The sequence below is a fragment of the Dipodomys merriami genome, unplaced genomic scaffold (assembly GCF_024711535.1).
Source record: "Dipodomys merriami isolate MVZ:Mamm:240054 unplaced genomic scaffold, mDipMer1.0.p SCAF_3, whole genome shotgun sequence".
In the NCBI taxonomy this organism is placed as follows: Eukaryota; Metazoa; Chordata; class Mammalia; order Rodentia; family Heteromyidae; genus Dipodomys; species Dipodomys merriami.
Window position 1 is genome coordinate 83,969,572 of NW_027204492.1, and position 10,593 is coordinate 83,980,164.

Here is a 10,593-nt window from a genome sequence, read left to right on the forward strand (position 1 = left end):
CCAACTCAAACTGCAAAAGGAGGCCCACGCTGGATTTCTTGCCTTTACCATTGCTGGCCATTCATTCACTACACCATCTCCTGTCACCTATCTATGTCTGTTGAGTGACTCCTGTCTACCAGTTCCTCTGTTTTCCCTGCCCTCTCACCATTCCAGAGGGATCCCCCCCATGCCTTTTGGCCTACTTTCTACATCCCTAGGGACTATGTCCTCACCATATTCCTCCTAAAAGACTCCATAAAGTCAAAATGCCTTATTTTTATTGCAACAATTTCTGCCAACACAATAGTAAATGTTCAGGTTTTCTTTGTTCTCTATGCTCATCATTCTCTCTGCCTCTCTCTTGTCTCCTAAGCCTCCCAGCTATCTCCTCTAGAAAGGTCCCTGTCTCTCCCTCTCTCCCTCTCTTTCTTTCTCTCGCTTTCTGCTTGTATCCTTGAGAGTGAAATGCAGGCTGGGTCCCAGGGACCCCTTCTAAGTTCTCTCTTGAAGGCTAGCATTCCCTTCTTTTCTGTTTGTCTGCTTTTTTGTCTGTCTACTTGTTTGCTTAATAAAGCTCTGCCAAGTTTTCTTACTATTGTGACTTGTCCAGAAATTCACAATCTTGGCCACATGATGGGTTTTCATGATACCCCCACCTTCTAGAAAGTGTTCAAAGGTCTATTTGTATGCTAATGTGTCTCTTTACCTATTTATTTTATTTTTTATTTTATTTTTTTGCTGATCCTGGGGCTTGAACTCAGGGCACTGTCTCTGAGCTTCTTTTTCCTCAAGGTTAGTGCTCTACCACTTGGGCCACAACACCACTTCTGGCTTTTTGGGCTTATGTGGTATTGAGGAATCAAACACAGGGCTTCATGCCAGGAACTTATATCTATTGAATGTTATTTCTATTTATAGTAGGTCTCCCATCCATACTCTATAGTCTAGACTTCTATAGTTCAAAAAATAATCAAGGCCTCTCACTTGGGTCTTAACAACTACAGTCCAGCCCCAGCTTCAGACTGGTTATTCTTTTTTCTTTTTGTTGGTTGTAGAGCTTGAACTCCAGGCCTGGACCCTGTCACTGAGCTCTTCAGCTCAAAGCTAGCACTCTACCACTTGATCCACAGTGCCACTTCTGGTTTTCTGTTGGTTAAATGGAGATAAGAGTCTTTCCTGCCTGGGCTGGCTTTGAACCGCGATCCTCAGATCTCAGCCTCCTGAGTAGCTAGGATTACATATGTGAGCCACCAGTGCCCGGCCAGACTGGTTATTCTTTTTTTTTTTTTTTTTTTGGTTGGCCGTGGGGCTGAACTCTGGGTCTTGGCGCTGTCCCTCAGCTCCTCAGCTCAAGGCTAGAGCCCTACCACTTGAGCCACAGCACCACTTCTGGTTTTTTCTGCTTATGTGGTGCTGAGGAATCGAACACAGGGCCTCATGCATGTGAGGCAAGCACTCTACCACTTAGCCACCTTCCCAGCCCTAGAGTGGTTATTCTTAACTAGTCCACCATGCTCTTCTACCCAGTCACCTGATGTTAATCAGTCAGAAGTAGCTAGAGACATGCTCTACTAACTCCAGGACCACCTGGAACACAGGACACAGGAACTAGCCAAGTCATCTTCCTTTTTTTTTTCTTTTCTACCCTGAATGGATGGCTGCCTTCTTTCTGCCATTTTCATGCCCTCTAATATTATTTTTTCTTATTCAGCCCCCCCACCTCATAAGACTTCTTTCAGATTTCATCCAAAGACAAACAGGCTTACCACCAAGGAACTCTTAATGCTGCCTTCTCCTGGACTGAACAACATCTCCACCTTCTACCCCTAATGTTGATGCCCCTTGCCTGAAGGAAGTAACCAAAGAGAATCAGTGCCACTTTATAACTATCAATGGCTGGAATGTGCCAGGTGGTGGTGGCTCACACCGCTACTCAAGAGGCTGAGATCTGAGGATCATGATTCAAAGCCAGCCCAGGCAGGAAAGTCCAAGAGACTCTTATCTTAACTACTCAGAAAAAAAAAAAAAAACAGGAAATGGCACTATGGCTCAAGTAGAAGAGCACTAGCCTTGAGAACAAAGAGGCTCGGGGACAGCACCTAGGTCCTGAGTTTAAGTCCTAGAACCAGCAAAAAAAGGAAAAGAAAAGACTGTAATGTTAGGTCCATCCAAGAAAAGCAGCAAGTCCCTTCCCACCATCTGTAACCAGGTAATTGGTACATCTGGGAGCAGGTTCTTGAGATCACTTTTGCTTTCACTGCAATCACACCTCCTCTTGCCTCTCCTTATATAACCAGTCCCCCTTTCCCTCTGTACACCTCCATCTGGTGCAGCCCTCTGTACACTTCTATCTTGTGTGGGACAGGTAGCTCGTTTCTGCTAATAAACTCTCCTCTGCCTAAACAACAACATGGAGGTGTCCTTTACCCAAACCTTACATGAAGGTGGAATTTCATGCAGAAGCTTGGTTGCATCTTCAGTGATGAACATGGGCTGACTGTGGCCCAGAGCTTGGCTGTCCAGCGTTGCTACGAGATGTTGGTAGACATCCTAACACCACCATCCACACCATTCTCCACTGACACCTGACATGATCCAACAAGTGGATAAAGCTGCAGCAGTAGCCCTTACCAGTCCTGCTACCTTCTTTAAATCCCAAACAATTCACTGAAGTGGCTCAGAGGAGGACAAGTTTTACCAAAACAAATCTTCATTTAACTGATCAGATGGTGAGCTCTGACTCTCCCAAACATCACTCCCCAGTCACCATTGGTCTGACTGATTACTGTTGGTTTCATTGCAGCATCCCGTCATGAAGGTCTGAAAAGAAGAAAATTCAGTGGCTGAGCCAACCTTGATGGTCACATCACAGTCTGGTTACTGCTGATGAGAGACCACAAGTAGGACCAGAGGAACTTGGACTGAGTTTGGTTTGCATCTTGATTGAGTTAGGTGAATGAAGGAGTTGGTAGAGGGTTTGGTACTACAGATGGAAGATTTGCAAATGCTAACCTATTCCTATAGGAGGCACATTCCCATTTGTCAGTTACTGTGAATATGTGTATTTTAAACAATAAGATTCAGCTGGTTGGTCAGACTTTTCTGGGCAGTCTTGGTGATGCATTTCCTGTGATTGCTCCGAAGACAGAGTGGCTCTAGCTACTGTGAGAAGCAAAAATACAAATCAATCTGAATCAGCTACCCAATAAAAATCAGGAATAGTACCTAAGCTCTGAGTTCAAGCCCAAGGACACCCCCCCACCCACACAATCCAATAATAGTCCCTATAGATATTTCCCTGTACCCCAGTCCATATGCAAGCATTGTCTTATCTCTTTAATCCAGGATACTTACCTGACCATTTTTTTCTGGTCACTCAGGACATTACATTTTTAAGAGTCATAGTCGTTTTGCAGAATTTTTCAGAGGTTTTGATCCACAGCCAAGGTTGAGAAGTTTAAACCCTAGTTTGGAGGTCATGACCAGTCAATGAACTAAGGAACAAAGTAGAGATAGCATCACCAGTTAGGAACTATGTGAAAATCAGCAGGTATTCCAGAGTGAAGTGAGGAAAGATGGTAGCTGAATGGGTTAGACTTGGTTACAAATATAAACACTGCATTCAAACTCCTTTCTTCTATTTTGAGCTATACAGTGCACAATTATATATATGTATATATATACATACATATATACATATATATATATATATATATGCACCCTGTTGTGGTATAGAACACCTCTGAGTTGACCATTACCCAAGATACCACACTGGCTTCATGCTGGTGGCTCATATATGTAATCCTAGCTACTTAGGAGACTGAGATCTGACAACCACGTTCAAATCCAGCCTGGGCAGATGAATCTGAGAGAAAGTGGAAGTGTACTTTAAGCGGTAGACTGCCAGCCTTGAACAAAAAAGCCAAGGAAGAATGCAAGACCCTGAATTCGGTGCTCACATGAATGCGCATAGGCTTGCATGCTCACATGCACATATCCAGACACCACACTATACCCCAGATATGTGCAAATGTTATGTGTCCATCAAAACTAAAATTAATATAACTGTATAAATCCACACCAAGTATCTCGCTATGGCTCAAATGTAATTCACAGGATGATTGCTTTGGCCCTCTCACTCACCTCCCACACCCCAGGCCCTTACATTGAACATTTATCTAATGTTGACTTACACTCATATACATTACATATATTATCTCCCTTAGCCTTCACCCCAAGGCAACCTCTGGAGGCAGGAACTAGGCTTATCCATGCTTGATGGGTGAAGAAACTGAAGCCAAGATGGTAAGTCACGTGTTAGGTGTCACATTGGTAGTGGTGGTACCAGAATTTGAAGCCAGGCAATCTCAAAGGCTCCATAGCCCTCACAATAATGTACATATATAATTATATAATATGTTACATAATATGTAATATATAATTATATAATATAAAATATATATTATCTAATAGATTATAATGGGTAGTATTATATAATATATTGCATATTATATACTATATATTATATAGCATTAGATAGTATTATATAATATATTGCCTATTATATGCTATATAATATATTTTGTTATAATATATGATATATTTATAATATATAATAATATACAATAATATATATGATATATTTATATATTATATAGCATATAACATAGTATTATACAATATATGCTATTATATAATATAAAAGTGTACCTTATATATGAGTAAGTATATAAGTATTATATATACCATAAATAAAATATATAATTATATATCATAAAATGTACATAATATATTATATATAGTATAATATCATCTAAATTCCTTATTATTCTCCCAAATTGGCTTTTCTTCCTTTGGTTTATATTTCTATGACCTTTTTTTAAAAATTAGCTTGAAATGGTAACCCCTCTGGTACTGCCCCTGTATAATAGTAAAAAAAAAGAATAAAAATAAAAATTGGTTTGCACTAGTTATAAAGAGCGAGATTTTATTACCTTTCCATACTTGTTTACAATATATTCCAATCAATGCTACCCACTCTGTCAATCTCTGCTCCCTTTCCCCTATTTCTACGAATTTTAACACTGTCACAATCAAGTACAGAAAAGTTCCATGAGTCAGAAACCAGAACTGCCTCTGCGCCCCTCCCCCAACAGTGGAGACCATTCCTCCTCAGCAACTGCCCCACCTTGCCTGCGTTTCAACCAATAGCAGTTCAGCTTTCAAAAGCCTTGCATAGGGAATAGAATCTTTACCACACACGTGACTCACCTCAGAAGCTCCTGGGCGCGCGAGCTCGGTTGACGAAACTTGAGTTCCCGCGCTCTGAACGAGCGGCTCCCAGGGCCTGGGAGCGTTTTGTGGTGGCTGGAGCCAAACAAAAAGATGATGGCGTGGGTAGAGTGACTCGGGGCCCTCGGGCCCAAGCCGGGCAGCAGTGGTGGCCGCGTTACCGCCACCGAAACTGACCCTGCCCGGTTTCAGCCCGCGACTTCGCGGTGAGATCAAGCCAGCGGCAGCGGCCTAGACAGAGACCAAGCCCTAGCGACTGCGACCACCCCTCACAGACTGCGGCCTGACTGAACAAGACCAAACGAAACCTGACTGAGCAGCAGTGACCAGGTTCTCCTTGTCCCTGTGAAGCCAGCAAAGACCTCCATTCTCTTGCTGCCTGCCTCAGCTTTACCGGACGGACAAAGCCTCATCAGCCCCTGAAAGGTATCGTTGCTTAGTCCCAGCCTCCATCTTTGTGCCTCAGTATGGCGAGCAGCAGCAGCAACATCACCACCAAGACCAAATTTATAGCAGGCGGGAAATACAAATTAGTGCGGAAGATAGGGGCTGGCTCCTTTGGGGACATTTATCTGGCTATTAATATCACCAATGGGGAGGAAGTTGCGGTGAAGTTAGAATCTCAGAAAGCCAAACACCCCCTGCTACTCTATGAAAGTAAACTGTATAAGATTCTTCAAGGTGGTGTTGGTATCCCCCACATACGCTGGTATGGCCAGGAAAAGGAATATAATGTGCTAGTCATGGATCTTCTGGGACCCAACCTTGAAGATCTTTTCAATTTCTGTTCACGGCGATTCACCATGAAAACTGTACTTCTGTTAGCTGACCAAATGATTAGTAGAATTGAGTATTTGCATACAAAAAATTTTATCCACAGAGACATTAAGCCAGGCAACTTCCTCATGGGTATTGGGCGTCACCACCGAAAGTGTTTAGAATCATCCCCAGTGAGCAAGAAGAAAAGTACAACACAGGCTACTTCTCAATACCAGTCTTTCTCGAGATTAAACCAGTTGTTCCTTATTGATTTTGGTTTGGCCAAAAAGTACAGAGACAACAAGACAAGACAACACATACCATACAGAGAAGATAAAAACCTCACGGGTACTGCCCAGTATGCCAGCATCAACGCACATCTTGGTATTGAGCAGAGTCGCCGAGATGATATGGAATCATTAGGATATGTCTTGATGTATTTTAATAGAACCAGCCTCCCATGGCAGGGACTAAAAGCTACAACAAAGAAACAGAAATACGAGAAGATCAGTGAAAAGAAGATGTCCACTCCAGTTGAAGTTTTATGTAAGGGGTTCCCTGTAGAATTTGCCATGTACTTAAACTACTGTCGGGGTCTGCGCTTTGAGGAAGCTCCGGATTACATGTACCTGAGGCAGCTATTTCGTATCCTCTTCAGGACCCTGAATCTGCAGTATGACTACTCATTTGATTGGACAACGATGAAGCAGAAAGCAGCACAGCCAGCAGCCTCTTCGAGTGGACAGGGGCAAAAGGCCCAAACTCCTAATGGTTTCTAAGCATAAACTGATAAACACAAGCAGCAGAGTACAAGATCAGAGCAGCAAGTGTTTATTCCCCAATTCTGAAATTTCGGTTCGCATGTACACTACCCAATGGTTGTGAACAACCATTTCCTTCGTTTAAAGAACTTACTATCAATATAAACTGGTTCTGGGAAGCTTTGGTAATGCTGCATCCTGAGTTTTAGCTGCTGTCAAGTTGAATGTTAACTGTGATGTTAAAAAAAAATAAAAGCAAGTTTGTGAGGTTTACCTTTACTTCAGTGTTCAGAGTCTTTGTTTTGCTACTTAAGATTATAAAACTAATGCAATGGTCAAGGGTAAACCATAGAGTTTATATTTATAGCTTTATGGGTCCATTTTCCTGAACTTGTTTCGCATTATGTTCCCAGAACTTTCTGATTCCCTGGCCTCCAGTTTATATTGAACTGGAGCCAGAAATGACCCATGTCAGAAAGTAGGCTGACTGATCTGTGTCTGAGCTATTAGGGAAGGTATAGGTTGGGGGTAGGAAGAAATAGAAATTTTAAATAGTGAAAACAAAACCCACAAAGCCTTGAGTTTGGGTTCTCCTTGTAGAGTTACAACACTACTGAATAAGAAAAAAAAATATTCTGCACAATTTTGGCTTCTGAAGTTTTCCATTCCAGGTTGCTCCACTGTCACACCACCCTAATTGGAGAACTACCTGGTAACCAGAGGACAAGAGAATGGTAAGAGGTGGGACAGGTAAAAGAAGCATCAGCAGCTGGGTGGCAGGATCTCATGCCTGTAATCCTGGCTACTCAGGAGGCTGAGATCTAAGGATCATGATTCAAACCAGCTGGGGCAGGAAAGTCCGTGAAACCCTTATCTACAGTAAACTACTCAGAAAAAGCCAGAAGTGGTGCTGTGGCTCAAGTGGTGGAGCAGTAGCCTTGAGCACAAAGAGGCTCTCAGAGAAATCGCAGGCCCTGGAAGGAAGGAAGGAAGGAAGGAAGGAAGGAAGGAAGGAAGGAAGGAAAAGGAAGGAAAGTAGGTACCTGCAAATCTTCTACTCCCTTTGCTTCTCCTATTTCAAAAATAGATTTCTTCAATTGGATCCATTTATAGAAGTTTTCATTTTTTTGTCAGTTGTGGGGCTTGAACTTAGATCCTAGGCACTGAACCTGAGTTCTTTTTGCTCAAGTCTAGTGCTCTACCACTTTGAGCCACAGCACCACTTCTAGTTTTCTGGTGGTTAATTGGAGATAAGAGTCTCACGGACTTTCTTGCCCCTGGCTGACTTTGACCCTGTGATCCTCAGATCTCAGCCTCCTGGGTAGCTAGGATTACAGGCATGGGCCACCAGTGTCAGGCTTCCAGTATGCACTTTCTTATCCAGTTGTATAAAAGAGATGTTGGAGGAGCAAAAGTCATAAACTCACAGCTCCTTTGGTGGTTTGTTAAATTCTAGCATTCTTCCTTGATCTGCCTCCTGATACTTTTCACAGCTTTTCAGAGTTATCCATGCATTTTGTACAGGTTGTATAGTCAAGCTCTATCATATCCAAAATGAATACTAATAATACATATCCATTGTGTCTTTTCACATAAATTTCTCTTAGATAACTGGTCAGTCTAAGAAACTGGAAACCTCAGAACAAGGAGTACTAATAATGCAACCCCAGCCCAAGTCTAAAGGTTTAGAACTCCCTGGAAAGTCATTGTTGTGACGCCTGTGCAGGTGCTGCCCAGGGCCCAGTGCATATCTCAGTACCAGTCAGTGTGAGCAGATGACTTGTGACCAGAGCACCACATAGATAACATACCAGAACTCAGGCACAACTTTGAGGGTTCATATTAATAACTGAGGGTAATTTTCTCTCAAGAGTGAAGGAATTAAGTGTTCAAAAATTCAATTTACTCCACTTATAAAATATTGAAATAAACGTGATGGTTTTCAACTGAGTTGAAGTTTCTATCTCCTACAGTGGTCAGGACTAGTACTAAAACACAGAGCATTATTTGTGACAAAAAAAAAAAAAAACTAGAAAAAGATATTACCTCTGAGCTTACTAATTGGGGAAGCTTACTTTTATTTTGCTGGTCCTGGGGCCTGAACTCAGAGCATTAATGCTGTCTATGAGCCTCTTGGTACTCTAGCACTATTTCAGGCTTTTTCTGAGTAGTTTATTGGAGATAAGGGTCTCACAGACTTTTCTGCCTGGGTGGGTCGGCTTCGAACACGAACCTCAGATCTAAATCTCCTAAGTAGCTAGGATTATAGGCATGAGCCAGTGGCACCAGGCTTGAAAGCTTACTTTTTTCCTAATTTGGCAATGTGGTGTGGGCTGATTTTCATCAGCTGAACTGTATAGTGTGAATATATCTAGCAATCCTGAGTAATAGATTGACCACCACCCTATTTTCCCAGGTGCATACTGACTTCAGGCAATCCACCAAAGATATGCACAGACTTCCTGACACAGGCAGGACAATCCAACCGGAGCCTGGCTGTAAACATTTAGTTGTTGGCCTAGCATGTAAGGCTCAGAGGCTGAGCTGTGAGGCAGAACTGTATCCTGTTAAGGTCAAACAGTCTGGGCAAGACAGATGTAGAGCTGTTTGAACATTAAAACACCTTGAGACCTTGGATAAGGGAATACCTACCCTAGTCTCTGCCTACACCTGGAGTTACCCCCCTCCATATTAAACTCAAGTAACCCTGTCTCCTTACACATACTCCAAAAAAGCCCTAAGTCTAACCCCACTCCCCTGGACACAGCCTCCAAGCCGGCAGAAAGGCTGTATCCCTCATTCCTCAATAAACAGTCCTAACCTGTGAAAGAGTGAGTCTGGCCTGTTTCCATCCTGTCTCCTCCATTTTCCTAACATTTGGTGCCTAAACCTGGGAGAGGTAAAGTGCCAGGAGTAACTGGGTCCCCTTTGCCAAGAGGCCACCTGCCTCTTGGCCACCTCTCATTGAACTTTTTCCTATCCTCCTTCTCTTTCCAAGGCCTCTCTCCACCAGGAGCAAAGTCCCCTGGGCTTACTATACCCTCTCTTTTGTCTCCAGACTCTTAATCTCCAGGCAGGAGGACCTCTGCTGTTAGACCGATTCCATCCACCACCCAGAAGACTTCAGGACAAGGTAACCAGCATTAGTCAATGGCAGAGGTGCCCCAACATGGACCAGAGGACTCCAAGAAGTCCCCTACAGATCTGGGGAGAAATCCCCTGCTCCCTGTCTGTGGGGTCCCCAAAGACTTGAGTCTCACATTTTGCTGACCCCCTAAGCACCCTTTAAGACTTTGGGGATTCCCTCTCCTAATTATTGGGATCTGTTCATTTGCCTTCCCAAAGCATCAGGGACATCTAACTCAGTGGGACAGGTCACTCCATAGTCCTACCAAATTTTTCAAAATAAGCTCCAAATTGTCTGTTCCAAGAGACATCCCATTGGTTTGCTTGTGGCCTAACCTTAAGACTCTTGGGCTGACTGAGTTACAGTCAAAAATATTGACATGTTTATCTACTGAAATCTAGCCTTACTATCCTTTAGACAATGTCCACCATTGGCCTGAATTCAGAATCTTTGATTTTAGTTTTCTTACTGATGTAAAGAGTTTTCTCCAATGAAATGGCAGAGTCTGAGGTTCCATATGCTTCAGGTTGCTACATTGTAAACCTTCCCTCTGTTCATCCTGTCCTGCCTCACAAATTCTCCTTTGCTGCTCACCTTCCTCAAACTCTAAAACACTCCAAACAGCCTCTTTCTTCACTTAGTCTCCTTGACCACAGCAATGAGCCTCCTCCT

The 10,593-nt window shown here is 42.9% G+C and overlaps 1 long non-coding RNA gene and 1 pseudogene across 1 annotated transcript; one reads left to right on the forward strand and one right to left on the reverse strand.

Annotated features, from left to right (window-relative positions):
- Positions 1-2,726: 2,726 nt before the first annotated feature.
- Positions 2,727-5,016, reverse strand: LOC138839602 (uncharacterized). The gene is made up of 3 exons (XR_011375998.1): positions 4,977-5,016; positions 3,337-3,476; positions 2,727-2,802 (listed from the first exon to the last, which is right to left on the reverse strand). It is a non-coding gene; the product is annotated as an uncharacterized lncRNA (long non-coding RNA).
- Positions 5,017-5,298: 282 nt separating this feature from the next.
- Positions 5,299-7,054, forward strand: LOC138839603 (casein kinase I pseudogene; annotated as a pseudogene).
- The last annotated feature ends 3,539 nt before the right edge of the window (positions 7,055-10,593 follow it).